Source organism: Rhinoderma darwinii, chromosome 5 (assembly GCF_050947455.1).
Source record: "Rhinoderma darwinii isolate aRhiDar2 chromosome 5, aRhiDar2.hap1, whole genome shotgun sequence".
NCBI lineage: Eukaryota > Metazoa > Chordata > Amphibia > Anura > Rhinodermatidae > Rhinoderma > Rhinoderma darwinii.
The window spans coordinates 317,089,689-317,101,976 of record NC_134691.1 but is presented as its reverse complement, the minus strand read 5'-3'; positions in this window follow the sequence as shown (position 1 = coordinate 317,101,976).

Below are 12,288 nucleotides of genomic sequence, written 5' to 3'. Positions count from 1 at the left end.
AAATTAAGTTTACTTTTTTTTTAATCCAATCGAGGGATTTTTCATTTTTATTTTTGAACTTTAATGTACTGGCATATATCTTTACATTAACAACAGGGAATATGATGAGACAGGCTTGCGGTCCTTCAATGGACCCTGGGCTATCTGCCTATACCAGGTATAGCCATTGACCGCGTCACAGGAATTTCCTGTGACACGATCAAAGGGGAGACTCCCTTCTCACTTATTATTTGAATGCCGCGATCGGCTTTTATCGCGGCATTCAAGGGGTTAATAGCGGAGAGAAGAGGTTTCTCAGCTTACAGCTGTTGCCCCGCTCATTGTGGTATGCGGACACTAGCTGGCGCACAGGACAAGAATACTCGTCCTAATGCACCAAGTACCCGCCGCTCAGGACGAGTATTCTCATCCTGTGTCGGCAACAAGTTAATTTAATTTGTATGTATTCTTGCTGTTTGTATGTACATATATTGCTGTAGGATCAGTTGCAATCATATCAGTTAGGGCCTGTTCACATCATCGTTCGCTTTCTGTTCCGGGGTTCCGTCGGAGGTTTCCGTCGGGTGAACCCCGCAACGGAAAGTGAAAGTGAAACCACAGCTTCCGTTTCAGTCACCATTGATATCAATGGTGTAAAAAAATGTGTATTTCTGTGTATTATCTTTTGAATTTTTTTTAAAATTCCAGCAGATTTCCGTTTTTCCGACGGAATCAATAGCGCAGTCGACTCCGCTATTGATTCCGTCTGTAAAACGGAAACCTGCCGGAATGGTGATGAACGGAAACCATTAGCGATGTTTCCGTCACCATTGATATCAATGGTGACTGAAACGGAAGCTGTGGTTTCACTTCCACTTTCCGTTGCGGGGTTCACCCGACGGAAACCTCAGACGGAACCCCGGAACGTAAAGCGAACGGTGATGTGAACAGGCCCTTATTTGTCTGAGTTTCAGCAGTTGAAGTCAGAACTCAACTTGGAGTTTAGTTATCTAGCATTTCTTCAGCTACTATATGTAGTTGGTTATTCATGCATCTAATGTAACACAGAAGGTAACGCAACTTTTGTCAACTACACTAAAAAATATTAATAAATGGGTAATGACATAGGTGGCATATAACTTGGTAATATTACCAAAAGAGGAAGGTGTAAACTACACAACGGTTGGATGGACAATAACATAGGTTGCATAAAACTTGGTAATAAAGTGCTGGACATCTGTGAATCACAACTAGTGCAGGACACAACAAGAGGAGTAGCACTTCTAGACTTAATTTTAACTGATAGACTGGACTGGATATGAGAAGTACAGGTTGGGGTCGTCTAGGTAATAGAGACCACAACACAGTGGCGTAACTACCGCGGTAGCAGCAGTAGCGGCTGCTACGGGGCCCGGGGCTTGAGGGGGCCCGTGTCGCCAGCCGACACGCCCACCCAAATGCCCGGTGGCGCCGCTAGCAGCCGTTATGGCTGCTACAGCGGTAGCGACGCTACTGTGGGGCCCGCGACGCCGAGCCTTACACAGGCCCTCTCATGCCTGTAGGTGTCGCTAGCACCGGAGGGGGCCCCAGTGCTAGCGGCAGCCAAATACATGTATTAGCACTGAATGGCCGGGCATGTTCCGTGCCTGACCATCCAGTGCCTTACAATGACACTGATTGGCTAGCGGCACGATGACATCATCGCGCCGCGTCCATGCTTGGAAGGTGCTGATTGGCGGGGCAAGTCATTCTGCCCCGCCAATCAGCGTCATTGGAGGATGCTCGTTCAGCTCTTGCAGACATGCTCAGAAGAGAGCATGTCTGCATCGCCAGTGAACAGCGTGGGAACGGGATCATGTGAGTATGTCAAGTTTTTTTTTTTTTTTTCTCATAAAAATGTGAATGCCATTATCTATAGTGAGGGGTCTATCTACAGGGGGGGTCGTCTTTATGTGGGCTATTATATATAGGGGGTCTATATGTGGGGCAGTAGCTACAGGGGGTCTATATGTGGGGCAGTAGCTACAGGGGGGTCTATATGTGGGGGTGTGGGCCATTATATACAGGGGGCTCTATATGTGGGCCATTATATACAGGGGGGTCTATATGTGGGGGTGTGAGCCACTATATACAGGGGGCTCTATATGTGGGCCATTATATACAGGGGGCTCTATATGTGGGCCATTATATACAGGGGGGTCTATATGTGGGCCACTATATACTGGGGGGGTCTATATGTGGGGCACTATATACAGGGGTGGGTTACCTGTGGGGCACTAGCAACAGGGTGGCTATATGTAGTGCACAGTCTACAGGGGTGGGCTATATGTGGGACACTATATACAGGGGGAGCTATATGTGAGACACTATCTACAGAGGTGGGCTATACGTGGAGCACTAACTATAGGGGAAGCTATATGTAGGGCAGCACGGTGGCTCAGTGGTTAGCACTATTGCCTTGCAGCTCTGGAGTCCATATGTGGGCACTATCTACAGGGGCTTCTATGTAGGTCACTATCTACAGGGGGCACGGTGTGTGTGTGTGTGTGTGTGACAGTTATATTTAGATGTGTTGAGAATTTTAACTTTGTTTATAGGTGCAGAAATGTTTTAAAAGTGAGAAGCTGAAGACATCTAAACGGAAAACTGCAGAAATGGGTCATGGCCGGGAGAAATCCATCATAGATGTCTGAACCGGAGGGAGAAGAAAAGAACTAGAATCTGAGACGTCACCGGTGAGTCACTTAATGTAAATGTTTATTCTGCCTCTAATCAGTATTGTAGTCACTGTATGATCTGCAGCGAGATGATGGTGATAGGATTTTTTTTGTGAAACCGCATCTCCCAGCATATCCTTACTATTGTTCCGGCCATGCTGGGAGCTGTAGTTTTACGCCATACAAACCTATACACAGTGGCGTAACTACCGCTATAGCAGCCGTAGCGACTTCTACGGGGCCTGCAGCATGAGGGGGCCCGTGCCACCCGCCGGCACGGCCCCCTCCCATGGCCGCAGGCTCCGCTAGCAGCCGCTATGGCTGCTACAGCGCGACGCCACTGAAGGGGTTGTTCCTACAAAAGACATGCATCCCCTATCCATTTATTAATTTTTTTACTATGCTCTAGGGGGGAAATGGGAAAAGGGTTTTTTTTTGAACTTTTAATATTTTTATTTTTTTTACACCAAAAAAACCTTTATTTAACTTATTTTAACTTTTTTTATTAGTCCCCCTAGGAGACTTCAACCAGCGATCGTTAGATAACTTGCACGATATACTGCAATACTAATGTATTGCAGTATATCGTGATTCTGACAGGCACCTATTAAGCCCTGGCGGAGGCAAGGCTTAATAGGTGTACAAAGATGGCAGACCTGGGGGCGTTCATTAAGCCCCCAGCTAGCCATAGCAACCATCGCCCCCCCGCGATTGCGTTGCGGGGGGCGCGATGAGCTGTTAGAGGGGGTCGCCCCCCGCTTTCTGACGATTTAAATGCTGCGGTCAGTATTGACCGCAGCATTTAACGAGTTAAACTAGCGGGATCGCGCTCGAGCGCGATGCCGCTAGTTACTCTGAAGTGTCGACACTGCATGAGCCCTCTCCATACTTCCCCTACCCGACTTTGGCGTATGGATACGTCAAATGTCGGGAAAGGGTTAAAGAAAGGGGTCAAAAAGTGAGGCCACAAACTATAGGCCTGTAAGTTTAACCTCTATTTCGAATAACATATTAAAAGTTTTTTTTAAGAAATGCTATCCTGGAGTATCTATATAAAGTAAAACTTAAAACACAGCATTAGCATGGGTTTATGAGGGATCGGTCCTGTCAAACTAATCTGATCAGTTTCTTTTGAGGAGGTAAGTTCTCGACTGGACTTGGGGAAGCCTGCGGATATTGTATATCTGGATTTTCCAAGGCGTTTAATACGGTGAAAAAATAAAAGGTTGGTACATCGATGTATTAATGGAACATCCTCATTTTGGTCAGTTACCAATGTGGTACCACAGAAGTCAGTATTGGGCCCTTTTTTATGTTTATTAACAGAGGCAATTGTAGAGGTAATTTCAATATCTGTGTAATTTCAATGTTTGTGTAATGACGGCAGCGGGTCTCGCTCCTGCTGACAGTCCCCACCGCGGGTCTCTCCTCCAAGCTGCTGGCGTCTGCTTGTTTCCTGCCTCCTGCCTGCACTGTTCTTAAATGTCTCACCAATCACTGTTCCTTCTCAGGAATATTTAAGGCACCTTCACTATCCTCCAGGTTCTGAACAATATTGGAACAACTTAGTGTTATCCAGCAAAGGTTCCTGTATGCATCTGATCCTGTCTGCTATTGCTATCAGTTATCAGCCTGTATCCAGTTGTCCGTTACCAGCCTGTATCCAGTCTACTATTGTTATCAGTTAGCCTATATCTGGTTATCCATTACCAGCCTGTATCCGGTTATCCATTATCGGTCTGAATCCAGTCCGCTATTACTATCTGTGGTCAGCCTGTATCCAGTTATCCAACACTGACAGGAGAATTTTCAGTCTATCAAGTGAGGCAGGAAGACATCTATAGACACTTTATTCTTGCCGGCAAGGAGACAACAAAACACACGATATATAGTTGGCAAGCAGTTGCCTGAGGTCTTATTCTTATGTGCTGGTTTATATAGGTACATTAGGGTGGTTTTTGTTTTAACCAAAACCAGGTGCAGCTCAGACTTTCTCATGACAGGGCGAAACCTGTCAGAACTAGTTTTACAACTTGGTGGTCTTGGTGATTGACTAAGTTTCCTGGCAGCTTGCCTTTATTATCTCAGTCAACATCACCATTACATCTTTGTATTAACTTTTTAATATATGTATCTCAAACTTTTCCAACATTTCCCCCTGTTGTAAATTTATATCCTTCCTTCTCTGGTAACAACTGGTAACTTGCATTCAGTAAGATTTCACAAGATCCCTCATACTTCAGAGTTCAGGTCATCGTTGGGGGAAACTCCTAGATCATTGGTCTTCGGTCATAATTTCTTGGTACATAGTCTTTGTCACTGAGGTCTCAATTAACCTTTGGATCTACCCTCTTATGCAGGGTATTGCACAACATCCACAAACCGTTCGTATACTGGCAAAGATGGCAATAGTCATAAGTACCAAGGTTACCAGGCCAGTCCATTTCCCAAACCATCCTTCAATCCATGACATGAAGGGGTCACTGAAGCCAGAATTTTCTGCTAATTCCAGGGATAATGCTATCAATCCCTCAAGGGCCTTGGTAATACTGCAAACAAGATCTGTGTTGTTAGGAATAAAGGTACAAAAATATCCCCCCATCATTTTACATACCCCACCTTTCACTGCCAACAACATATCTACGGTCATTCGGTTCTGCCATGCCATTAATGATGGTGAGTTGCACAATGGAAAAATGTGAGGGATCAACAGCGCTCCTCCGAGGCTATGCGTGGAGTGAAATGGTATAGGTTGCCAGCCGCCACCCACTGCAGTCCCTCGGTACTAATGCATTTTTCATTCAAAATCTCAGAAGCCGTTACGGGATTGAAACCCTCTGCGGCTTAAAGTTTAACATCAGGTTTACTCAAACCAATACATGTTGTTCACTTTATTCACATCCATGTATTCATAGAGATATTTTCAACTCTTATAATTTATACTGGGAGTTTTGCAATAATGAATTAGCATCCCAAAGTTTGCACCTAGTCAATATTTCTTCCCATTTATAAGGTGGAAATAAAAGTATATAAGTATGTATTTATAAAAATAATGTTAACACTTTGCTTATTTATGTATTGTGTGTAGTGTACATCCTACTTATACTTCATTTGAATAAATTTGTGACTCGTTCCATATTGATCCTCCGTATATCTCGTTTTCCATCCAAAAAGGGAAGGTGTGAGATGGAGATTTAATTATCATCACTCATATTCAATTTCTTTGTAATTAGAGGTCTAAAAAACATTCATAATAATTTATAAAAATAGAAATGCAGGACTGCTTATTATACGTTGCCTGCAGTAATGGCTTATTTGTAAAAAACTGAAAATCTGTGCATGAACCCAGGCATTTCTCTGTGCCCATATCTCATAAAAAATCATTTCTAAAAATGGGAGTTCGTAATCAGTTTCCTTTTATTCGTTTTGTGTGAATATATACTCAAGGAGAAATCTGTTTATGAGATGAAGACAAAATTCATGTGCAAATGTTTAATGTATAATCAATTTCAATAGTACTTTAATTCATATTAACCCTGAGGTTTGTTCTACTCAGAAATTTCGTAGCTAAGAGGAAAAAGGCGAAGATCCAAAACTGTAGCTACATAGATTAAAGGACATATGTAGAGGTTGTCTATACCAGGTTTTTAATGTGTGGTCGAATGTATAGTGTAAGTACATACTTGTATAACTTTTGTTATAATGTTTTGTTATAATGTTACATTAGGAGAAAATTATCAATACGATTTCCCTATTTGTTCTGAGATCCATATAATTTATGTCCAGTTCTTTTGTATATAACGGAACCTATCTATTAGTTCTGGATGACACATGTTCCAGTCAGGATTTTTAGAAATCACTGGTATTTTCAATGGTTTCATTCAATCCTTCAGGGCTCAGGCTATGGTACTTATAAATCCAGTACGCCTCCCGTTTTTTTTTAAAAGGGAGAACCTGTTATTAGAGGTATTAGGTATATGTTCCAGGGGTGTTACTGTTACTGAAAAAAGTCCCTCATGTTTAATGGAGGTGTCTAGAAACGCTGTGTTTCAAAAAATAATTATTGGTATTAGACCTATGTTTATTTATTCTTGTTCTCAGGGACTGTATAGTTCTACCTACATATTGGAGCCCGCATGTCCATTCCAATAGGTATATTACATAACTAGAGGCACAGTTCATGAATTGTCTAATTGGAAAGTTTTCTTCTGTGATGTTACAAGTTGATGAAGTTTTTCTGTGACTTATGATGTCACAACATTGACACCTAGCTGAGTTACATTTATAGGAGCCTACTATTTTTGGCATGAAATTTGTTGCAGATTTTATAGTGATTTATTTTAAACGACTCGGTGTGACCATATTTTATATACTGCGCCCTTTCCTGTATGTAAAGCCTGGTTTGGCAGGTAGGATTGATTTAGGACTGGGTCACTACACAAGATGTTCCAATGTTTTTCCAAAATGGTCCTCAAGGTATTGTTATCGCTGTTGAAATCAGTGATGAAGTTGTGTTTGCGTTTGATTATTTGTGAGGCCACTACTGTCGGTTTTGATTTGTATAAAAGGGTTGTCTGTGTGGTAGATAGGGAGGATAAGTATCCTGATCTAATGATTTGTTTTGGATGCTTTTTTTCTTCGAACCTCTTCTTTAATATATTTGCTTGATGGCGGTAGATTTTTATTAGAACTGCAATTCTTTTTGATCCTTTTGAATTGGTTGTGAGGTATATTAGTGAGCCATGGTTTGAAGTGGGCGCTCGAAAATTCAATGTAGCTATTAGTGTCCACATCTTTAAAATGTGTCATGGTAGTGATGCTCCCCTGGTTGATAGTAATGGTTAGGTCCAAAAAGTTAATTTTATTGTTTGAAAAATTTGTAGTTAAAAAAAGACCCCAATCATTGGTGTTGATGGATTCTACAAAGTCTATAGCCTCTTGTTCAGTGTCATTCCATAGGAAAAAGAGATCATCTATAAATCTCCTATAAAAATTTATATTCTGTTGGTGGATCTTATTACAATGAATGTACATGGACTCAAAAAGTCCCATATATAAATTGACCAAGCTGGGGGCAAATCGACTCCCCATAGCAGTAGCACGTATCTGTTTATATATTTTTTTATTGAAGAAAAAAACATTGTGTGTTACAATGAAATGAATAGATTCCGTAATAAACTGGATTTGGTCAGATTTTAATATACCTGCATTGGACAGGATGCTATTGATTGCATCGATATCTTTTGAATGGGGAATGTTTGAATATAATGACGTGACATCCAAAGTTAGTAATTTACAATTGGGGGGCGTGTCGTGTGTATCTAACTCCCCGAGAAGCTGGGTGGAATCTTTGAGATATGAGGGTAGATTGAGCACATAGGGTTGTAAGTGAAGATCAATATAGTGTGATAGGTTAGAAGTGAGAGAGTTAATTCCTGAAATGATAGGGCGTCCTGGCGGATTATTTTCATCCTTGTGTATTTTGAGAAGATGGTAAAAAAAATGGGAGCTGGGCTTCTTTAATATTGATGAAGTCTCTTTCCTTTTTATTGATTAATCCCTTGTTGTAGGCTTTTTTGATCATGGTACTCAGTTCTATTGAAAAGGCCATGCTGGGGTATGAAAATAATATTTGGTAATAGTCTAAATCTGACAGAATTCTGGTGGCTTCAGCAATGTACCTGTTCTTGTCCTGTATTACAATCCCCCCTCTCTTATCTGCTGCCCTTATTACTAGATCTTTATTGTCCTGGATCTTTTTAAGGGCTTGTCTTTCTGTCCTAGTTAGGTTATATTTATTAATGCAAGATTTACTTTTGTTCTTATGTGGCATATCAAACTTTTTGCCTTATTCCCTAAAGTCATTAGCGACCAGAGACAAGAAGGTCTCGAGGTAATGTCCTCTACTGGTGAGGGGATAAAAGAAAGAGGTGGGTTTCACATCTACATGGCAGTATTCTAATACAGGGGGGGCAGGTGTTTCATCTGTTTTTGTTTTATTCTTTTGTAATAGATAGTGTCTCTCTAGGGTTAATACTGCCATCAATATCTGTGTTGTTAGGAATAAAGGTACAACAATATCCCCCCACCATTTTACATACACAACCTTTCTCTGCCAACAACATATCTAGGGTCATTCGGTTCTGCCATGCCATTAATGAAGGTGGTTATAGTTGTTCAGCTATTCCTCTAACTGCATCTCGGGTGTAATTTACAAATCTCTGTTGGTTGTAATAAATATAGTTGATCCAGTCAAAATTTCTATTTATAGTTACCCATCATACGATGGATTCCCACTCAGCCACTACTTGGTTTCTAGCTTTAAACTCATTTGGCACTCCTCGGGGTACTCCAATGTCATAGTTACATAGTTACATAGTTAGTACGGCTGAAAAAAGACACATGTCCATCAAGTTCAACCAAGGGACGGGAAAAGGGAAGGGAAAATTTCTACACATAGTATCTAGTATCATCCATTTAGATACTAGAGTCAAAAGAGCCTTTTGGGGCTTCTCTTTTCTGTCTCTTTAGTTTACTCCATTTGGGTCATTCTCCTGTAGGTAATAGGTGAAAGGGCATGAAGAGCTGAGCTAGAGCACATTCCCCTTGGGAACTGTGCGCCAATCTGGCCCGTATCCTGCCATCTCCACTTAACCACCATATGTCCGCTCTTAGGACAGTCTGGTTAGCCCATATGGATGAGTAGTTTCTGATGCTAGAGACAGTAATTCTTTCTGGAATCCCAAATCTAGGTATAATTTCTTTCACAATAGTCTTATCCACTGTTAGTCCATCTGGGGTTGTTGATGGGAAAACCTCTATCCATCTAGTCAGTGCATCTATTATGACTAAGCAGTTTTCCTTTCCTTCACATTTATTGAGTTCTATGAAATCCATACAAATGTGTTGAAAAGGGTACTGGGGTTTGGGAAACTGCCCTCTCTTAGGTCGTATGTTTCCCTGTGGGTTGTGTTTAGCACAAATCAAACATGTTAGACACAGACATTTTTCAAGTAGTTTGTAAAGCCATAGACCGTGAAGATTCTTGATATGTTCTTTACCATCCCCCCTGTTGAGACTTGACGTGTCCAGTGGCTCAATATCGCCGCATATCTGAAAAGATTGCTAGGTAGCATATATTTGTTTTCTGTGGACACATATAACCCGTTTTTAATAGTGGCTCCTTTTAGTTTCTATTTGTTTTGTTCAGATTTAGGAGAGGAGTGTTGCATGTCGGCTAGAATCTGTAGATCTATGGTTTCTGGTGTGGTTTCCTGTAACGTGAGTGTTTGTGCTATAGCTGCCTTTTTCGCAGCTTCATCTGCCTTTTAATTTCACTTTGAAATGTCATAATTTTTCCGTGTATGTGCGGCACATTTACATATTGCCACTTTCTTAGGTAGTGTATAGCTTCTAAAAGTTGCAATATGAGATTTTTATGGTTAATATCCTTTCCTGAAGAGGTTACCATACGTCTATTCTTCCACTGTTGTGCAAACGTGTAAATGGTGACAGTTTTACCTTGTGTTATTATACAGGCTTGAGTTAATGCAATTAGCTCTGATGCTTGTGCTGAATAATGTTTTAGGAAGGATTTTGCAATTAGGTTATTGGTCTGGGTCAGGGGCGTAGCTAAAGGCTCATGGGCCATCATGCAAAAGTTCTTATTGCCCCCCCCCCCGCAAACTTCTCGTGGCCGACGGTCCGCATCGCTGGGTCTCCTAAGTGACCCAACAATGCAGCACAAGCAGCCAGGGGCATCACTAAGGACTTAAAATGTCAGGGGAAATAGCCCCAATGCATATGTGTCCACCCCAAAAAAAATTATGTGTGTATATGAGACAGCATAGCATATCTATAGCACTACGACCCTATCAACTATGGATAGGATTAGATACAGTAGCTCAGCAGACAGTATCACACATGATAGGATTAGATACAGTGGCTCAGCAGACAGTATCACACATGATAGGATTAGATACAATGGCTCAGCAGACAGTACACATGATAGGATTAGATACAGTGGCTCAGCAGACAGTATCACACATGATAGGATTAGATACAGTGGCTCAGCAGACAGTATCACACGATAGGATTAGATACAGTGGCTCAGCAGACAGTATCACACATGATAGGATTAGATACAGTGGCTCAGAAGACAGTATCACACATGATAGGATTAGATACAGTGGCTCAGCAGACAGTATCACACATGATTGGATTAGATATAGGGCCCAGCAGACAGTATCACACATGATCGGATTAGATACAGGACTCAGCTCACTGACATTGCGGCTCCAGCGCTGGACCCAGGAAAGGTAAGAATAATAATTTTGCTTCTTTATGTGTTACTAATTATTTTTGTGTGTTTGTGTTTTTTTACAGGTTGTTGGACTTCGGATACGAGGACTTCAATGTCAGCGTTTTTTTATTCTCAATAAAATGGTTAATGGGGGTTGTGTTTTTTTATTTCAATAAAATATTTTTTCTATGTGCTTGTATCTTTTTAAACTTTATTATCACCGCCTTAGTAATGGCCACTGGCTGATTGACAACCTCCATTACTAAGGCGGGGCTTAATGTTAGCCGGTGCAGAGGCTAACACTAACCCCCATTATTACCCCAGTACCCACTGCCACCAGGGGTACTGGGAAGAGCCGGGTACGAACCAGTACCCGACCATCTGTAGTGACGGGCAGGCAACGGGGCGGCCGCAGGCTGGTAGTATTAGGCTGGGGAAGGCCAAAAACAGTGGCACCTACCACCCTGGTAATGCTGCCTGCTGCTGCTGTGTTGTATCTGGATGGTTATGAAAATTGGGGGGAACCCCACATCGTTCTTTCCAATTATTTTTTATTTTTTTTTTTTTAAATGACGTGGGGTCCCCCCCATTTTTCAGAACCAGCCAGATACAATAAAGCAGCAGCCTAACATCACCAGGGTGGGAAGGGCCACTGTTTTTGGCCTTTCCCCTCCTGATAATACCAGCCTGCGGCCGCCCCAGTGGCCGACCATCACTACAGATGGTCAAGTACTGGATGGTACCAGGCTCTTCCCAGCAACCCTGGTGGCGGTGGGTACCGGGGTAATAAAGGGGGTTAGTGTTAGCCTCTGCACCGGCTAACATTAAGCCCCGCCTTAGCAATGGATGCTGTCAATCAGCCGGCGGCCATTACTAAGGCGGTAGTAATAAAGTTTTAAAAAAAACACAAAGACATAGAAAAAATATTTTATTGAAATAAAAAAAAAAACACACAACCCTCATTAACCATTTTATTGCTAATAAAAAAAGAGCCGTTATCGAAGTAGTCCTGGAATCCGACGTAGTCCAACAACCGAACCTGTAAGAAAACACACAAAAAAAACTAATAGTAACACATGTGTTAGGCTTAGATACAGGGCCCATGTGTGATACTGTCTGTGGGACCCTGTATCTAAGCCTACCACAAGGTAGGCTTAGATACAGGGTCCAGCAGACAGTAATCTTATACCTACAGTGTGGTAGGCTTAGATACAGGGTCCCACAGACAGTATCACACATGGGCCATGTATCTAAGCCTACCATGTGATTGGCTTAGATACAGGGCCCAGC